Source organism: Ranitomeya imitator, chromosome 6, assembly GCF_032444005.1.
Source record: "Ranitomeya imitator isolate aRanImi1 chromosome 6, aRanImi1.pri, whole genome shotgun sequence".
NCBI lineage: Eukaryota > Metazoa > Chordata > Amphibia > Anura > Dendrobatidae > Ranitomeya > Ranitomeya imitator.
In genome coordinates, this window is record NC_091287.1 from 148,414,018 (window position 1) to 148,433,316 (window position 19,299).

Below are 19,299 nucleotides of genomic sequence, written 5' to 3' on the forward strand. Positions count from 1 at the left end.
TGAAAGATGAAGGACTTCACCTAGAGACGTCACTGGTGAGTCAGTGTTACCTATACACTGACACTATACACTGTATACTATATACAGAGGTCCTGTGTACAATGTCACCAGTGATCACTGTATTACCTATATATTATATACAGAGCTCCTGTGTATAATACCACCAGTGATCTGTGTATTACCTCTACACAGACACTGCATACTAAGTACAGATCTCCAGTGAATACTGGCACTTATGGTGATAGTATTGTGTTTTTGTTTTATTTTATTACTGATCGGTATTGTAGTATTCAGTCACTATGTGGTGGTTATATGTGGTCTGGAAATGGTGTTGTGGTATTTGTCCCTTGTATGTGCTATTTGGTCACCAAGTGGTGATAATATGTGGTCTTGACATGGTGCGGTGGTATTTGTTCCTTGTATGTGATATTATTTGATCACTGTGGTTGTAATTTGTGGTCTGATCATGGTGTGGTGGTATTTGTTCCTTGTATGTGATATTATTGGTCAAAATATACCTAAATTGTATTGCTGATTTTAACAAATATTTAATAGGTTACAGTAGAGTAGGGCCCGGCCATTTTTCTGGAATAATCTGGTTCGGGTATATCATGACCCCCGTCACATGACCCCCATCACATGACCCCCGTCACATAACCCCCGTCACATAACCGGGGGAGGCCCACAGTGTCTGAACAGCCCAGTGCCCTGTCTACCCTTAATCCACCCCTGTAGTAGTGTATGAAAAGTGCCAGTTTATACGGTTCACTAAGGTAAATTTAGTTTTCATTTAGTCTCCTAATAAATGTGAGAATATCTTTGTTTTCTTTGAACATACATAATTTCCATTTGTTATTATTATTATTATTATTATTTATTTATATAGCACCATTGATTCCATGGTGCTGTACATGAGAAGGGGTTACATACAAGTTACAAATATCACATACAGTAAACAAACTAACAATGACGGACTGATACAGAGGGGCGAGGACCCTGCCCTTGCGGGCTTACATTCTACAGGATTATGGGGAAGGAGACAGTAGGTTGAGGGTTGCAGGAGCTCCGGTGTTGGTGAGGCGGTAGCTCCGGTGTTGGTGAGGCGGTAGCTCCGGTGTTGGTGAGGCGGTAGCTTCGATAGTGATGAGGCAGCAGCGGTGTCAGCGGTGTTATGATAACATCCTTGTTTTCTGTGCTACTGGGACAGTAGAGCTACAGCAGAGCATTGGGTGTAAACTGAATGGCCTCAGCAACAGAGTTTGGCATCTGGCGATAAGAATGTCATCCATGATCCTCTAGTGGATAGGAAGGACATTGTCTTTCCTCCCTTACACATAAAACTTGGATTGATGAAGCAGTTCGTCAAAGCTCTCAATCACAGTGGAGAATGCTTTAACTATATATGTTCAACTTTTCCTGGTCTTAGTGAAGAGAAGAAAAAGGCTGGAATATTTGATGGACCTCAAATAAGAACACTTATGAGAGACCCAAATTTTATCACATCAATGAATGAGACAAAAGAAAGAGCTTGGAATGCATTTTGTAATGTGGTGCCGAATTTTCTATGGAATAAGAAAGCAGACAACTATGAAGAGATTGTGGAAGAGCTACTAATGAGTCTGCGAAATATTGGATGTAGAAAGAGTATCAAGATTCACTATTTACACAGCCATTTGGACTTTTTTCCAGAGAACCTTGGGGATGTGAACGAGGAACAAGGGGAGCGTTTTCTTCAGGACATTAAAACAACAGAAGAACGGTATCAAGGCCGGTGGGACTCACATATGATGGCTGACTATTGCTGGAGCTTGATGAGAGACCAGAGGTGTATCTAGCGTTTCTGGCACCCGGGGCAAGAATTCATTTTGGCGCCCCCCCCCTCCAAGGGCATATGCCCCCCGTCAGCCCCATCATTGCCCTCTCCTCCCCCCCACAAACACCATTCACTTCTCTGCACATTCCCCTGCAGCGCGATACACACACACACACACACACAATACTGAGACACACACATACGCACACACGCACATACACACACACGCACATACACACACACACACACAATACTGAGACACACACATACGCACACACGCACATACACACACACACACACACACACACACATACATTCACACACACTCACATACACACACACACATACACACTCACATACACACACTCACATACACACACTCCTCTCACCTCTCCTCGCGCTCTGCGCAGCTGCTCCATCGCCTTCCTCTGACACAGCCGGCCGCTGAATGATGACGTCATCCAGCGGCGCGTCTGTGTGAGAGGAAGCAGGAAGAAGACAGATCGTGCGGCTGGGCAGTGGAGCTGCGGGGATTTCTCCCTGCCCGCCGCAGCCACTCTGCCGGGGCTCCCCTCCCCCTCTGCACACACTGGGAGCCGGCACTCTGCAGCTTCTATGTGCCGGCTGTCAGCTTGACAGTCGGCACAGAGAACAGCTGACTCCCAGTGCGGGGGGCGGCAAAATGCAGCCGCCGGGGGAGACACTGCGGACCGCCGAATTAGGTGGCCCGACTGCGCCCCCCTGCCGGCTGCGCCCGGGGCAAATGCCCCGGCTGCCCCCCCCTAGATACGCCACTGTGAGAGACAACCCAGAAGCTATACATCACAGATCAGCCAAGAAAAGAAAGTTCAAATAACTGCCATTTGCCATTCATCTGTGTGCCATATATGTGTGTTTTTATATTTTGTAGTTTAATTCTGTAAGTATATTTGATTTGCTGTACATAGACTTTGTAAACTTTGTTATTCCTTGATTAAACAAACAAAAAAACAAAACACAATACTATCACTATAAGTACCAGTATTCACAGGAGATCTGTACTTAGTATGCAGTGTCTGTGTAGAGGTAAAACAGTGATCACCGGTGAGATTATACACAGGAGCTCTGTATATAGTATACAGTGTATAGTGTCAGTGTATAGGTAACACTGACTCACCAGTGACGTCTCTAGGTAAAGTCCTTCATCTTTCATCCAGTACAGACCGCCATCACTTCATCCAGCCATGACTCGTCTCTGCAGGAAATAACACAGTTATCTCGAGCTCCGCTTGCAGAACACATTACTTAATTTTTTCCAACTTCTACATTACACCACATGAAGAAAAAAAGGCAACATAGTGTCACTCTACACAGTAACAGGAGCCCCCCCCCCCCACACTTAAAACAGTGTCCTCAAAAAATAAAATAAATACATCACTGCCATAATAATATCCCTTAATTAGCCCCTATGGTAATAATATCCCCCATCCTGGCCCAGTGTATCTCATTAACACCACCAAAATAAATATTTCAAAAGGGTATAATTAATGATAGACAGCAAAAAGAAAAAACCCTTAAAAGATACTTTTTAATAGATATGCACTAAAGTACTAATCATAAAATTCAAAAAACATATTATAAATTACCAACACCAGAGCTGGGTAAAGTTGTACAAATAGGGTCAAAAAATGTACCAAATGAGGGTGAAAATTCCTAAAGTGACCCTGAGGGGCTCCTAAAAAACTGGCCCTTCCTGACAGTGGAGGTTGGCACCTTATAAATCGATATGGCGCCCCCACTCCTCGTCGGCTGTCCCTCCTAACCCTCAAATATCCCTACCAACTACCCACACCCAAACCCAACACTATTCACACAAAGCTCGATCTAACTAGAAAAAGCTGCAAAAAATTGCAGGAGAAATATAATAAATGAATAAATATCATAAATATCAGACTCTGGCCTTAAAAGAGATTTTTGATGATTTGATGATTGAGATAAAGTCACCCTCAATGCTTAGGCCAGTAAAAAAATATTAGGTTAGATAGAGACTAGCTGCATTAATATCACAATGACCATGACATAGCCCAATATCATTAGGATCTCACTAAATGTTGAGATCATCATTAACATCACAGATAAACATATAGGGTGAATCAGCATCAGTATCAGTACATCATTAATTTCCTTGTTTCATCACAGTGCTCTGAATTATTGACAAAATGATGCCAGACTATTGTGGAAAAATAACTTGCTGAATAAGCCACCAAGTCCCAGTCATCTTAGGCTTAATGTCTAAATATCAAAAAACAGGACAGCCTGATACCGTAATATACAAGTCATGGTTCATAATGCAATGAATTATCTTGATAAAGCCACCATAAGGGGTCACTTATCTGATCATTTGTCTGATCATATCTGGTCATTTGTCCCAGTGTTCTTATGCCGTCCCAGTGTTCTTATGCCGTCCCTACACGTTTCGCCCTCTCCCATAGGGGCTCATCAGGGGACTGTAGATAGGAACGCGCCGAAGTGGCTATGATGATGAATGATCAGTGTGGATGTGTAGGGAGGTCCCACATTTCCTTTAAAGGTGCGGTGACCGTAATTCGCCTAAACGCTACTGCACATGATATAACTTCTTTTACCAAGTCACCCTATTTTACCAGCGCGTATGTATATTAGATTAAATACCTTCAACAGGCATGGAGGGTCAGATGGAACGCACGCCAGCTTCTCGTCCAAGCCTCCTTTCTATATGAGGAGCGCACACTTCCGGGATTGTGCACTTAACTCTCTTCTTATGGAGCGCAAGCCCGTCCATACTCTGTGGACATGCGCAGACAATGCGCTACCAAGCCTAAGCCACTACAAATTGTGGACATGCGCACTGGCATGTAATTCACCTCCAGCCGAACATAATAGCTAGTAGCACACTCAGAGTCCGGGCAGATACCGTCACAGTGAAATTACTCAGCAGTCTCCTTGCTATCTAATACGTCCTTCGGCCACATACCTTATATTTAACCTCCATAATGTCCATCTCATTGATTCACTTCAAAGATGGGGATTATTAATCACATGTACAAAGCATAAATAAGTGATAGCTTGCTGTAGGGCAAGGAGGATAAATACCTCCAAAAGCTTCCAAGCTAGCATGATGTAGGTAATCTTGCAGATCTTAAAATTAGACTGCAGCTACATTAACCAACAATTGGTTTAGAAAGGACCAAAAAGGGAATTCCATCAGACAAAAATATATATATCACGGAAGGCTTTATATGAAGCAGATATATGTGAGTTGTTCATTGATACCTTCAGGGCTAGTACTTTCCATCCAAAAGATCCATCTGGATTCTCTTTGAAGGATTTTTTTGTCCCAGTCCCCCTGTCTAATTGAAGGACTAACCATCTCGATGACCTTAAAGGTGATACTGTCCAAGTAAGTCACCCCCATGTACTGCATTTACGTGTCTAGCTAGAGGGGTGTCTCTGCTATTTATAACCTCTCCCAGATGTTGCACTATCCTCACACACAATTGCCTCTTCGTTTTGCCCACATAGTCCAGCGGACAAGAGCACGTGCACAGATAAACCACACCTTCGGTTTTGCAGTTCGCAAAGGATTTGTTCTTATAAATACGTTTTGTTACTGCACTTTGAAATGTTTTGGACGGTGATATATACTTGCACAAACTGCAGTGTACACATTTAAACGTGCCCACAGACCTGTTAGTTAACCATGTCTCTGCTTTTTTGGGGGATTATAGTGGCTAATCACTACTTGGTCTTTGACTGATCTATCCTTCCTTTACGTAACGGACGGATAGGGGAGATGCATTTGGCACTATCTGGGTCCATTCTCAAAATTCCCCAGTGTTTTCTCAGGATACCCATAACCTTGGATTGTTGGTCATCAAAGGTTCCTATTAGTCTTGTTGTGAACTCTTCATTATTCCTCACTCGTGGGTTAAGCAACATGGCTCTATTCGCCCCGCGAGCATTATTGCAGGCCTCATCCAGCAATGCTCTGGGATAGCCTCTGTCCGCAAACCTTCTCTTAAGGTCCTTGGCCTTATGGTTGTAGTCAGTATCATGGGAGCAGTTCCTCCTCAATCTTAAGAACTGCCCCTTTGGAATCCCACGCTTAAGGGGAATGGGGTGATAACTCTCCCAACTTAAGAGACTATTGGCTGCAGTGGGTTTTCGATGTGGAGTAGTTTTAATCGAGCCATTTTTTTCAATTGCAATTTTTACATCGAGGAAAGCTATGGTATCCCCCCTGTTTCATGTGTAAACCTCAATGCCAAATGATTCTTGTTTAAGGATTCCATAAAGGCACAGAAAGTGGATGTCTCTCCAGTCCAGAGGACGAGGATGTCGTCTATATACCGGCCCCAAAATTGAATATATGGGCCCCAGACTGCATCCCCATTCCCAAAGACCACTGTATCCTCCTACCAGCCCAGGAGCAAGTTGGCATACGTGGGCGCACAAGGGCTGCCCATCGCAGTGCCCCTGAGCTGGTGGTAATACTTGCCATTGAACAAGAAAAAATTGTGCCGTAGAATATACTCCAGTAATTCTACCACAATCTATTGTGTGGAACTAGGTGGTTCCCTCTAGTATTCAAGAAATACTCCACCGCTCTTAGACCTGCCTCTTGATGTATGCTGGAGTATAAGGCCTCCACATCTATTGAGAACAATGTCGTGCCTGGTTCCACCACAATACAATCGAGTTTGGTTAACAGGTCAGTAGTGTCCCTTACATACGAGGGTAAGGCTACAACAAATGGTCTCAAGATTTGGTTGAGATAGACACTATTTTTGGCAAGAGCATCTATTCCCGACAATATAGGTCTCCCTTTTAAGGGTGGATAACCCTTATGAATTTTTGGAATTGCATACAATGTTGCCGTGACAGGGTACTTGGGAATCAAAAAATTTAACTCATCATTTGAGATTAAAAGAGATGTCTTTGCTTTGAGCAAGATCTCATTCACTCTTTTTTTTACCTCAAAGATGGATCTTGACATTGAATCTCATACGTAGATGTATCCGATAGGATGTCATTACACATTCTTTCATAATCAAATCAATTCATTAGTACAGTGTTCCCCCCTTTATCCGAAGGTTTGATTACTAAGGAGGTATCCATTTGTAAACTCTCTATAGCATTCTTTTCACCTTCAGTTACATGGGGGGGGGGCGGCATTATTTTTTGGGTTAATCTTTTTAATGTCAGCCACAATCAGTATTCGAAAAGCATCAATGATCCCTTGATCGCCCAGAGGTGGCATTTTCCTACTTCTTGGTTTAAGATTTGTAAAGGGCCCTTCGCCCAAACCCCTCGCCCCCTCCTCTGCCGGACCTGCGAGGAGATGTACATCCTCCAAGTCATCTAGCATTAGGCCAAGTTGCTGACATTTATTACAATCATTATCTTTAACCCATACAAAAGGGTCAAATCTGGTTGTGGGAACAAACGATAACCCTGCCTGCAGTATGTTTCTTTCATCTCTTGTCAAGATATGATTAGATAGATTAATAATCTCGTTTGACCCTTCATTTGCCCTGTTGCGACTCAATATTGATTCCTCAGCTTGTTGGGTTACTTGTGGACCACCGTACGCCCTCAAAGGTGGTAACATACGTCCCTGTTCTCTAAAAAAGAGGGAGTGGTAAATAAGGTACCCGAGGATGAAGATGTACCAACATCCATGCGGTCTGGTCCCCGCCATCTTATACCTCTTTTCCCTCTACCTTTAGATTTCCTGAAGGGCCTGAAAGCTTCCCTTGGTTTATAATCAGAGTCTGACGACTCAACGTCAGAAGAGGAAATTTCTATAGTGGTGGGATGTCTCGTATTGGTAGCAATGCCCTCTGAGAAATTATAGGCTCTTTTCTCCTTAAATTCAGTTAAATCTCTAACAAACTTTTTATGTTTCCTCTCTTTTAGGGCAATTTTATATTTTTCTACTGCTACTTTCAAATTCTCTTCCTTTGTAGCAAAATCCACAACCGATTTGTGTTTTAAGATCTCCTCAATCTGTTCTTTGAGTTTATTAGAGGTACTTTCAAACGTACATTTTTCTTCCTCGAGCAAAATTTGCATAAGTCTCAACGAGGAAGCCATGGATTCTTTCTCCCACCTCTCCAATAGCCTTGCTGATCTCTTACTTAGGGCCGGAACTAAATTAATTCTCAGCCCCCTTGGGACGATCCCCTGTTTTATGTAGTTATCAAGTGATTGTACTTCCAACCAGGATTATATGTTTTCTTTATAGGTAATTAGCAACTCAGAGAACAAGGACTTAAGGTACCGTTACACTAAACGATTTACCAACGATCACGACCAGCGATACGACCTGGCCGTGATCGTTGGTAAGTCGTTGTGTGGTCGCTGGAGAGCTGTCACACAGACAGCTCTCCAGCGACCAACGATGCCGAAGTCCCTGGGTAACCAGGGTAAACATCGGGTTACTAAGCGCAGGGCCACGCTTAGTTTCCCGATGCTTACCCTGGTTACCATTGTAAATGTAAAAAAAAAAGTGCATACTTACATTCCGGTGTCTGTCACGTCCCCCTCCGTCACCTTCCCGCACTGACTGTCAGCGCTGGCCGGCCGTAAAGCAGAGCACAGCGGTGATGTCATGACATCATCGCTGTGCTCTGCTTTACGGCCGGCCGGCGCTGACACAGTCAGTGCGGGAAGCTGACGGCGGGGGACGTGACAGACACCGGAATGTGAGTATGTAGTGGTTTTTTTTTTACATTTACAATGGTAACCAGGGTAAACATTGGGTTACTAAGCGCGGCCCTGCGCTTAGTAACCCGATGTTTACCCTGGTTACAAGTGAACACATCGTTGGATCGGCGTCACACACGCCAATCCAGCGATGACAGCGGGTGATCCAGCGACAAAATAAAGTTCTGGCATTCTAGCTCCGGCCAGCGATGTCACAGCAGGATCCTGATCGCTGCTGCGTGTCAAACCCAACGAGATCGCTATCCAGGACGCTGCAACGTCACGGATCGCTATCGTTATTGTTCAAAAGTTGCTCAGTGTGAAGGTACCTTTAAGGTTCGGTCCCACCTATGCCCTGAATCCCCCTCAGCTTCGGAAAAAACCTCCCTTACTTCATCAAGCCAACTGTTCGTGTTTAAAGGTCCTGACAGAAACCCTGCCATAGCACTAGCCAACACCACCAAAATAAATATTTCAAAAAGATATAATTAAGTGTATCTCATTCCTGGCTCCAGCCATATGTTCTCCCATCCTGCCCTCATGAGTATCCATCCTGCCCCATATGATCTCCCCATCCTGCCCCATCAGTCTCCATCATATCCATCCTGCCCCATGATCCTGCACGATCTGTCTCCAATCCTGCCCCATGTCTTTCATTCTGCCCCATTTCTCCAATCATGCCCCGTATCTACATTCTGCCCATGTCTCCAATCCTGCCCCATCTGTCTCCTGTCCTGCCCTGAGTGTGTCCAGGATCTCTGCCCCCAGTGTCCAGCATCTCTGCCCCCAGTGTCCAGCATCTCTGCCCCATCTGTGTCCAGCATCCTGCCACCATTGTTTCCAGCAATCTGCCACAGTGTCTCCAGCTTATTGCCCCCAGTGTGTCCAGCAATCTGCCCCAGTGTCTTCAGCATATTGCCCCCAGTGTGTCCAGCATTCTGCCCCAATGTCTCCAGCATATTGCCCCCAGTGTGTCCAGCAATCTGCCCCAGTGTCTCCAGCATATTGCCCCCAGTGTGTCCAGCATTCTGCCCCAATGTCTCCAGCATATTGCCCCAAGTGTGTCCAGCAATCTGCCCCAGTGTCTCCAGCATATTGCCCCCAGTGTGTCCAGCATTCTGCCCCAGTGTGTCCAGCATATTGCCCCCAGTATGTCCAGCATTTTGCCCCAGTGTCTCCAGCATATTGCCCCCAGTGTGTCCAGCATTCTGCCCCCAGTGTCTCCAGCATATTGCCCCCAGTGTCTCCAGCATATTGCCCCCAGTGTGTCCTGCATTCTGACCCAGTGTGTCCGGCATATTGCCCCCAGTGTGTCCAGCAATCTGCCCCAGTGTCTCCAGCATATTGCCCCCAGTGTGTCCAGCATATTGCCCCCAGTGTCTCCAGCACTCTGCCCTAGTGTCTCCAGCATATTGCCCCCAGTGTGTCCAGTATTCTGCCTCAGTGTCTCCAGCATATTGCCCCCAGTGTGTCCAGCATTCTGCCCCAGTGTCTCCAGCATATTGCCCCCAGTGTGTCCAGCAATCTGCCCCAGTGTGTCCAGCATTTTGCCCCCAGTGTGTCCAGCATTCTGCCCCAGTGTCTCCAGCATATTGCCCCCAGTGTGTCCAGCATTCTGCCCCAGTGTCTCCAGCATATTGCCCCCAGTGTGTCCAGCCTATTGCCCCCAGTGTGTCCAGCATATTGCCCCCAATGTGTCCAGCATATTGCCCCCAGTTTGACCAACATTCTGCCCCAATGTCTCCAGCATATTGCCTCCAGTGTGTCCAGCATATTGCCCCAGTGTCTCCAGCATATTGCCCCCAGTGTGTCCAGCATATTGCCCCCAGTGTGTCCAGCAATCTGCCCCAGTGTCTCCAGCATATTGCCCCCAGTGTGTCCAGCATGTTGCCCCCACTGTGTCCAGCATCTCTGCCCCCAGTGTCCAGCATACTGGCCCTGGCTCCCGGATTGCCACCCATTCACAATAAAAAAATAAAGTTCTCCTCACCTGTCCTTGCTCCTTCGGCAAAGCTCTCTCCTCGCAGCTGAAGTGCGCACTCGCCGGCGACTGACAGTGACATCAGACGCCGGCGACGTGCGTGCTGCGGCTGACATCAGCTGCCAGCCTCCGATTGGCTGGTGGCTGTTAACTATTGATGTGTGGGCACGCGCCCGCACATCAATAGCGTTTAACTGCCGCAGCGCCGGTAGGGGCCCGGTGAGCAGATGAGTCAGGCCCGATGCGGGCCCCCTCTGCCCTCCGGGCCCATACGCCGATCAGGGCAGTAATTCCCTGATGGCAGCGGGCAATCTGAGCGGGCCCCCCACACCACTGGGCCCTGGGCTACTGCCCAGATTCACCCTAATATAATCCGTCCCTGCCTTGGAACCTATCCATCAGCTATTTCAGAGGTGGCAGGATATAAGCAGTGTATGGAACCCCATCCCCCACCATACACTGGTTAGTATCAGTGGCCGAGAATCACAGGGTTCTACATTGATCCAACTTTTTGGTAAAAAAAAATGGCGGGGTCTCAGTACAGTGATATGAATATTCTAACGTGGTCATATAGTTTATCAGTGAAATGATTATGAGGAGCCAATTACTTCATGAGTAGTTTTTGGAGAAAGAGTAATATGCAGTAATGAGAAAAGAGGCTGAGGCATTATGTGCTCTTCAACATTGCTAGGGTTGGCGGAATGCACCGAGTATATATATGAGTTATAAAAGGTGCGTTCGCAATCCGGGGTCCACCGTGCAAGAGAGAACCTGCTGCAAGCAATTGGCGGCAATATATGACGGTATAAGCAAACTCTGTTACTTCTCAGAGTTGCTAAGATAGGAAAACGCTGTGCCCTGTTAACCTCTCAGAGGATCACAGCTACCTAACAGAGCAGAAAGCAAACATTGGTCATGCAGTCATCCTAGCACACGAGCAACTCCTCTCCGGTGGAGCTGGAATTCTAGTGCCTATACGCCAGCCCTGAATTCATACACACAAAACTTCTCACTGGAGGTGCCCTATATTCTAGGGGCTTATTTCAGCCAACCCTGACCACATGCAGACATGACCACAAAGTAGCAAAGCTCATGACATAGGTTGTGCAGCCATGCGAACCTTTTATAGCTTTAGCAGACAAGGACTTTCCTAGTGGTCCAATAGGAGCAGCTACATGACCTGAGCGTGTGACCCCAGTCCTCCAATGGAAGGTCGACCCTTGGCCATGCTCAGTAGAGGAAAAGCAGGACTTAGTCCCAGAAACAAAAAAAGGGGAGAAGCCAGCGCAGCCTAAGGTTAAGACGCAATACATAAAGTGCAAATGCACATATTAATTTCTAACTGTATTATCAAAATGAGACATTTAGCAAACAATTGATCAATTCTTTGAGCCACCCCGCCTCTTCACGGCAATCTCATATTGGGGCAGTCCTACACTACGTTTTTTATATTCGCTGTGCCATAAAGGCCTCCTAAATGAACTAAAAGCAAGACCACATTAAAAGCATGCTGTACCTGGAGCATTACTGAGTCACCCCCATGGCGCCAGAGTAGGCAAGCGAGGATAAAGGTTGACCAGGTCCAGACAGACATTTCAGATCCAACCTCCACACTGCCCATCCAGAGCCACAGATGAAGAGTGAGACAGGCTGAGGAACAGGTGCATAATTTAACAAAGCCTGAGGCAGGGCAGGGCTGCTATGTGTGTGTACAGCGCCGCGCCTGGCTATGTGCGCCATTCTTTCTGTGTCTCAGTGATTGATAGGCTGCTGTTCACACTAACAGCAGCCCTGCCCTGCCTCAGGCTTTGTTTAATTATGCACCTGTGCCTCAGCCTGTCTCACTCTTCATCTGTGGTACTGGATGGGCAGTGTGGAGGTTGGATCCGAAATGTCTGTCTGGACCTGGTCAACCTTTATCCTCGCTTGCCTACTCTGGCGCCATGGGGGTGACTCAGTAATGCTCCAGGTACAGCATGCTTTTAATGTGGTCTTGCTTTTAGTTCATTTAGGAGGCCTTTATGGCACAGCGAATATAAAAAACGTAGTGTAGGACTGCCCCAATATGAGATTGCCGTGAAGAGGCGGGGTGGCTCAAAGAATTGATCAATTGTTTGCTAAATGTCTCATTTTGAAAATACAGTTAGAAATTAATATGTGCATTTGCACATTATGTATTGCGTCTTAACCTTAGGCTGCGCTGGCTTCTCCCCTCTTTTTCTTAGTCCCAGAAAGACCTGCTTGCTGCTGAATATTTCTGCCTACAAGGACAGAGCCTGGAAGGGATATAAAAACCAATCATCCAGTACCAGCCTGAGCTAGATATTGGGGCTGACATCTCTGCTGAGCAGACTCCACTGCGGCTGTAGAAGAATGGGAGACAGCAGTGGACATGGTGCGAGATTCCCCCTGTTCAGCGGTGGGACCTCGACACCTAACAAGCATGCTTTTATGTATATAAAAAATGTCTCTTGGCAACTTTCCTCATTACTGTGATTTTACCACCTTAAAGGGACACTGTCACCTGAATTTGGAGGGAACAATCTTCAGCCATGGAGGCGGGGTTTTGGGGTTTTTGATTCACCCTTTCCTTACCCGCTGGCTGCATGCTGGCTGCAATATTGGATTGAAGTTCATTCTCTATCCTCCGTAGTACATGCCTGCACAAGGTAATCTTGCCTTGCGCAGGCTTGTACTATGGAGGACAGAGAATGAACTTCAATCCAATATTGCAGCCAGCATGCAGCCAGCGGGTAAGGAAAGGGTGAATCAAAAACCCCAAAACCCCGCCTCCATGGCTGAAGATTGTTCCCTCCAAATTCAGGTGACAGTGTCCCTTTAAGGCCGGCGTCACACTAGAGAGGGATAGGCGCAAAAACAACACATTACAGAAGGACCAATGTTTCTCTATGGGGCAGCTCCCATCAGCCGTATATTTCTCTGCCCTATTTTAAGGGCCGAGAAAATCGCAGCATGCTGTGATTGTCAGCGTATTCCTCCAAAAATACGCCAGTGAAAGTCTATGGGGGTGAGAAAAATATGGATTACACATGGACCATATGTGTGACTTGCGAGAAATACACACCGGTGTTCTATAGAAAAGCCGGTAATTCAGTGCGGTGTACAGTAAAATCACACTGACAGGTTAGAATAGAATAGATAAAATAGATGTCTACACATAGAACAGGTATATATATAAATATATATATACAGTGGGGCAAAAAAGTATTTAGTCAGTCAGCAATAGTGCAAGTTCCACCACTTAAAAAGATGAGAGGCGTCTGTAATTTATATCATAGGTAGACCTCAACTATGGGAGACAAACTGAGAAAAAAAAAATCCAGAAAATCAGATTGTCTGTTTTTTTTAACAATTTATTTGCATATTATGGTGGAAAATAAGTATTTGGTCAGAAACAAAATTTCATCTCAATACTTTGTAATATATCCTTTGTTGGCAATGACAGAGGTCAAACGTTTTCTGTAAGTCTTCACAAGGTTGCCACACACTGTTGTTGGTATGTTGGCCCATTCCTCCATGCAGAAATCCTCTAGAGCAGTGATGTTTTTGGCTTTTCGCTTGGCAACACGGACTTTCAACTCCCTCCAAAGGTTTTCTATAGGGTTGAGATCTGGAGACTGGCTAGGCCACTCCAGGACCTTGAAATGCTTCTTATGAATCCACTCCTTCGTTGCCCTGGTGGTGTGCTTTGAATCATTGTCATGTTGAAAGACCCAGCCACGTTTCATCTTCAATGCCCTTGCTGATGGAAGGAGGTTTGCACTCAAAATCTCACGATACATGGCCCCATTCATTCTTTCATGTACCCGGATCAGTCGTCCTGGCCCCTTTGCAGAGAAACAGCCCCAAAGCATGATGTTTCCACCACCATGCTTTACAGTAGGTATGGTGTTTGATAGATGCAACTCAGTATTCTTTTTCCTCCAAACACGACAAGTTGTGTTTCTACCAAACAGTTCCAGTTTGGTTTCATCAGACCATAGGACATTCTCCCAAAACTCCTCTGGATCATCCAAATGCTCTCTAGCAAACTTCAGACGGGCCCGGACATGTACTGGCTTAAGCAGTGGGACACGTCTGGCACTGCAGGATCTGAATCAATGGTGGCGTAGTGTGTTACTTATGGTAGGCCTTGTTACATTGGTCCCAGCTCTCTGCAGTTCATTCACTAGGTCCCCCCGCGTAGTTCTGGGATTTTTGCTCACCGTTCTTGTGATCATTCTGACCCCACAGGGTGGGATTTTGCGTGGAGCCCCAGATCGAGGGAGATTATCAGTGGTCTTGTATGTCTTCCATTTTCTAATTATTGCTCCCACTGTTGATATCTTCACTCCAAGCTGGTTGGCTATTGCAGATTCAGTCTTCCCAGCCTGGTGCAGGGCTACAATTTTGTTTCTGGTGTCCTTTGACAGCTCTTTGGTCTTCACCATAGTGGAGTTTGGAGTCAGACTGTTTGAGGGTGTGCACAGGTGTCTTTTTATACTGATAACAAGTTTAAACAGGTGCCATTACTACAGGTAATGAGTGGAGGAAAGAGGAGACTCTTAAAGAAGAAGTTACAGGTCTGTGAGAGACAGAAATCTTGATTGTTTGTTTCTGACCAAATACTTATTTTCCACCATAATATGCAAATAAATTGTTAAAAAAACAGACAATGTGATTTTCTGGATTTTTTTTTCTCAGTTTGTCTCCCATAGTTGAGGTCTACCTATGATGTAAATTACAGACGCCTCTCATCTTTTTAAGTGGTGGAACTTGCACTATTGCTGACTGACTAAATACTTTTTTGCCCCACTGTATATATAAATATATGTCAGGGACACACATATTGTATGCTGTATATATATATTTAATACAGAGCTAGATAGCATAAAAGCCGGTAATTCAATTGCTGGCTTTTGCTAACTCCTTATCAAACCCGACAGGATATGAGACATGGTTTACATACAGTAAACCAGAGAATATCTGTTATATTTTTACATATTCCTCACTAATAATGTTAGTAGTGTGTGTGCACAAAATTTTGGAGCATGCACAAGCATTTTAGTAGATTGACGGTTGAGGAAAGGACGGATTCTGGAGATATTTTTGAGCTGGAGGCGACAGGAGGTGGACAAAGTTTGGATGTGCGGTTTGAAGGCCGGGGCAGAGTCAAAGGTTACTCTGAGGCAGCTGATTTCCGGTACGGGGGAAAGAATGATGTCATTGATTGCGATAGATAGGTCAGGAAAGAAAGATATATGGGATGGAGGAAAGATGATGAGTTCAGATTTGTCCACATTGAGTTTGAGGAAGCGAGAGGAGAAGAAGGAGGATATGGCTGATAGACACTCTGGGATTCTGGACAGCAGAGTGGAGACGTCTGGGCCAGAGAGGTAGATCTGAGTGTCATCAGCATAGAGGTGGTACTGGAATCCATGGGACTTTATGAGTTGTCCCAGGCCAAGTGTATAGATTGAGAAGAGTGGTGGTCCTAGAACAGAGCCTTGGGGGACTCCAACAGAGAGAGGGTAGGATGAGGAGTTAGTATGGGAGTGGGAGACGCTGAATGTGCGGTTGGAAAGGAACGAGGAGATCCAGGATAGGGCGAGGTCTTTGATGCCAAAGGAGGAGAGGATCTGTATTAAGAGGCAGTGGTCAACTGTGTCAAAAGCAGAGGACAGGTCTAAAAGGGGGAGTACAGAGTATTGTCCGTTAGCTTTGGCGGTAAGTAGGTCATTAGTGATTTTGGTCAGGGCTGTCTCAGTTGAGTGATGGGGGCGGAAACCAGATTGTAGATTGTCAAAGAGGAAGTTAGATGAGAGGTGGGAGGAAAGTTCAGAGTGGACATGCTGCTCCAGGAGTTTGTAAGCGAATGGGAGCAGCGATATTGAGCGATAGTTCGACATAGCTGTTGGATCGAGGGTTGGCTTTTTAAGCATAGGCGTGATTGTGGCATGTTTGAAAGCAGAAGGGAAGGTGCCAGAAGTTAGTGATAGGTTGAAGAGGTGGGATAGGGATGGAATAAGTGTGGTGGTGAGGTTGGGGAGGAGGTGGGATGGGATGGGGTCGAGCGCACAGGTGGTGAGGTGCGATTTGGAGAGGAGACAATTAAGTCCCCCTTCAGTGATGTTGGATAGGGAGGTTATGGGGTTTGGGCATTGGTCTGGTAAACAAAGAGGTTGTGGTGGTTGAACAATGAAGACTTGCCTTGTCTGGTTGATCTTATTTTTAAAGGGTGTGGCAAAGTCCTCAGCAGAGATGAGGGAGGTTGGAAGGGGCAGTGGGGGGCGGAGGAGGGAGTTAAAGGTTTTGAATAACTGTTGTAGGATAGGGAAGATACGAGAATTGTGAAGTAGGCCTGTTTAGCAGGGGTGAGAGCAGATTTAAAAGCGAGTGTTGCTTGTTTAATACAGTGAAGTCATCTTGCGAGTATATTTTCTTCCAACGCCGCTCTGCAACCCTGGACACTTGCCGGAGATTTTTAGTGGTGTTATTGTGCCAAGGTTGTCTATTGATACGTCGCACTCTGCCATGGACGAGAGGGGAAACCGTGTCAATAGCTGATGAGAGTGGCATTGTAGAAAGCAGCGGCACTGTCTGTGTCGTGGAGTGAGGATATGGTTGCCAGTGGTAGGATTGAGTCAGAGAGCATGTGAGTGTCTAGGTGTGCAAGGTTTCTGCGGGGGTGCGCATGTTGCTGGACATGGTTGACCGGTGAGGAGGACAGGGATAAGAAGGTGAGCAGATGGTGGTCGAATAGAGGGAGAGGGGAGGTGGTGAAGTTAGATAGAGAGCAGAGACGGGTGAAGACTAGGTCTAATGTATGTCTGTCTGTGTGGGTGGCTGCGGAAGACCACTGAGTAAGTCAAAAGGATGAAGTAAGGGACAGAAGTTTGGAGGCTGTTAACTGAAGGGTATCAATGGGGATGTTGAAGTCACCCATGATGATGGTGGGAATGTCAGCAGAGAGAAAGTGAAGAAGCCAGGTGGAGAATTGGTCAATAAAGGCAGTGCCCGGGCCTGGAGGTCGGTATATGATGGCCACTTGGAGGTTGGAGGGAGAGCAGATGCGGACAGAATGGACTTCAAAAGAATGGAGGATAAGGGAGGGAAGAGGTGGGATTGTGTTAAAAGTGCATATATATATATACATATACAGTGGGGCAAAAAAGTATTTAGTCAGTCAGCAATAGTGCAAGTTCCACCACTTAAAAAGATGAGAGGCGTCTGTAATTTATATCATAGGTAGACCTCAACTATGGGAGACAAACTGAGAAAAAAAAAATCCAGAAAATCAGATTGTCTGTTTTTTTTAACAATTTATTTGCATATTATGGTGGAAAATAAGTATTTGGTCAGAAACAAAATTTCATCTCAATACTTTGTAATATATCCTTTGTTGGCAATGACAGAGGTCAAACGTTTTCTGTAAGTCTTCACAAGGTTGCCACACACTGTTGTTGGTATGTTGGCCCATTCCTCCATGCAGAAATCCTCTAGAGCAGTGATGTTTTTGGCTTTTCGCTTGGCAACACGGACTTTCAACTCCCTCCAAAGGTTTTCTATAGGGTTGAGATCTGGAGACTGGCTAGGCCACTCCAGGACCTTGAAATGCTTCTTATGAATCCACTCCTTCGTTGCCCTGGTGGTGTGCTTTGAATCATTGTCATGTTGAAAGACCCAGCCACGTTTCATCTTCAATGCCCTTGCTGATGGAAGGAGGTTTGCACTCAAAATCTCACGATACATGGCCCCATTCATTCTTTCATGTACCCGGATCAGTCGTCCTGGCCCCTTTGCAGAGAAACAGCCCCAAAGCATGATGTTTCCACCACCATGCTTTACAGTAGGTATGGTGTTTGATAGATGCAACTCAGTATTCTTTTTCCTCCAAACACGACAAGTTGTGTTTCTACCAAACAGTTCCAGTTTGGTTTCATCAGACCATAGGACATTCTCCCAAAACTCCTCTGGATCATCCAAATGCTCTCTAGCAAACTTCAGACGGGCCCGGACATGTACTGGCTTAAGCAGTGGGACACGTCTGGCACTGCAGGATCTGAATCAATGGTGGCGTAGTGTGTTACTTATGGTAGGCCTTGTTACATTGGTCCCAGCTCTCTGCAGTTCATTCACTAGGTCCCCCCGCGTAGTTCTGGGATTTTTGCTCACCGTTCTTGTGATCATTCTGACCCCACAGGGTGGGATTTTGCGTGGAGCCCCAGATCGAGGGAGATTATCAGTGGTCTTGTATGTCTTCCATTTTCTAATTATTGCTCCCACTGTTGATATCTTCACTCCAAGCTGGTTGGCTATTGCAGATTCAGTCTTCCCAGCCTGGTGCAGGGCTACAATTTTGTTTCTGGTGTCCTTTGACAGCTCTTTGGTCTTCACCATAGTGGAGTTTGGAGTCAGACTGTTTGAGGGTGTGCACAGGTGTCTTTTTATACTGATAACAAGTTTAAACAGGTGCCATTACTACAGGTAATGAGTGGAGGAAAGAGGAGACTCTTAAAGAAGAAGTTACAGGTCTGTGAGAGACAGAAATCTTGATTGTTTGTTTCTGACCAAATACTTATTTTCCACCATAATATGCAAATAAATTGTTAAAAAAACAGACAATGTGATTTTCTGGATTTTTTTTTCTCAGTTTGTCTCCCATAGTTGAGGTCTACCTATGATGTAAATTACAGACGCCTCTCATCTTTTTAAGTGGTGGAACTTGCACTATTGCTGACTGACTAAATACTTTTTTGCCCCACTGTATATATATATG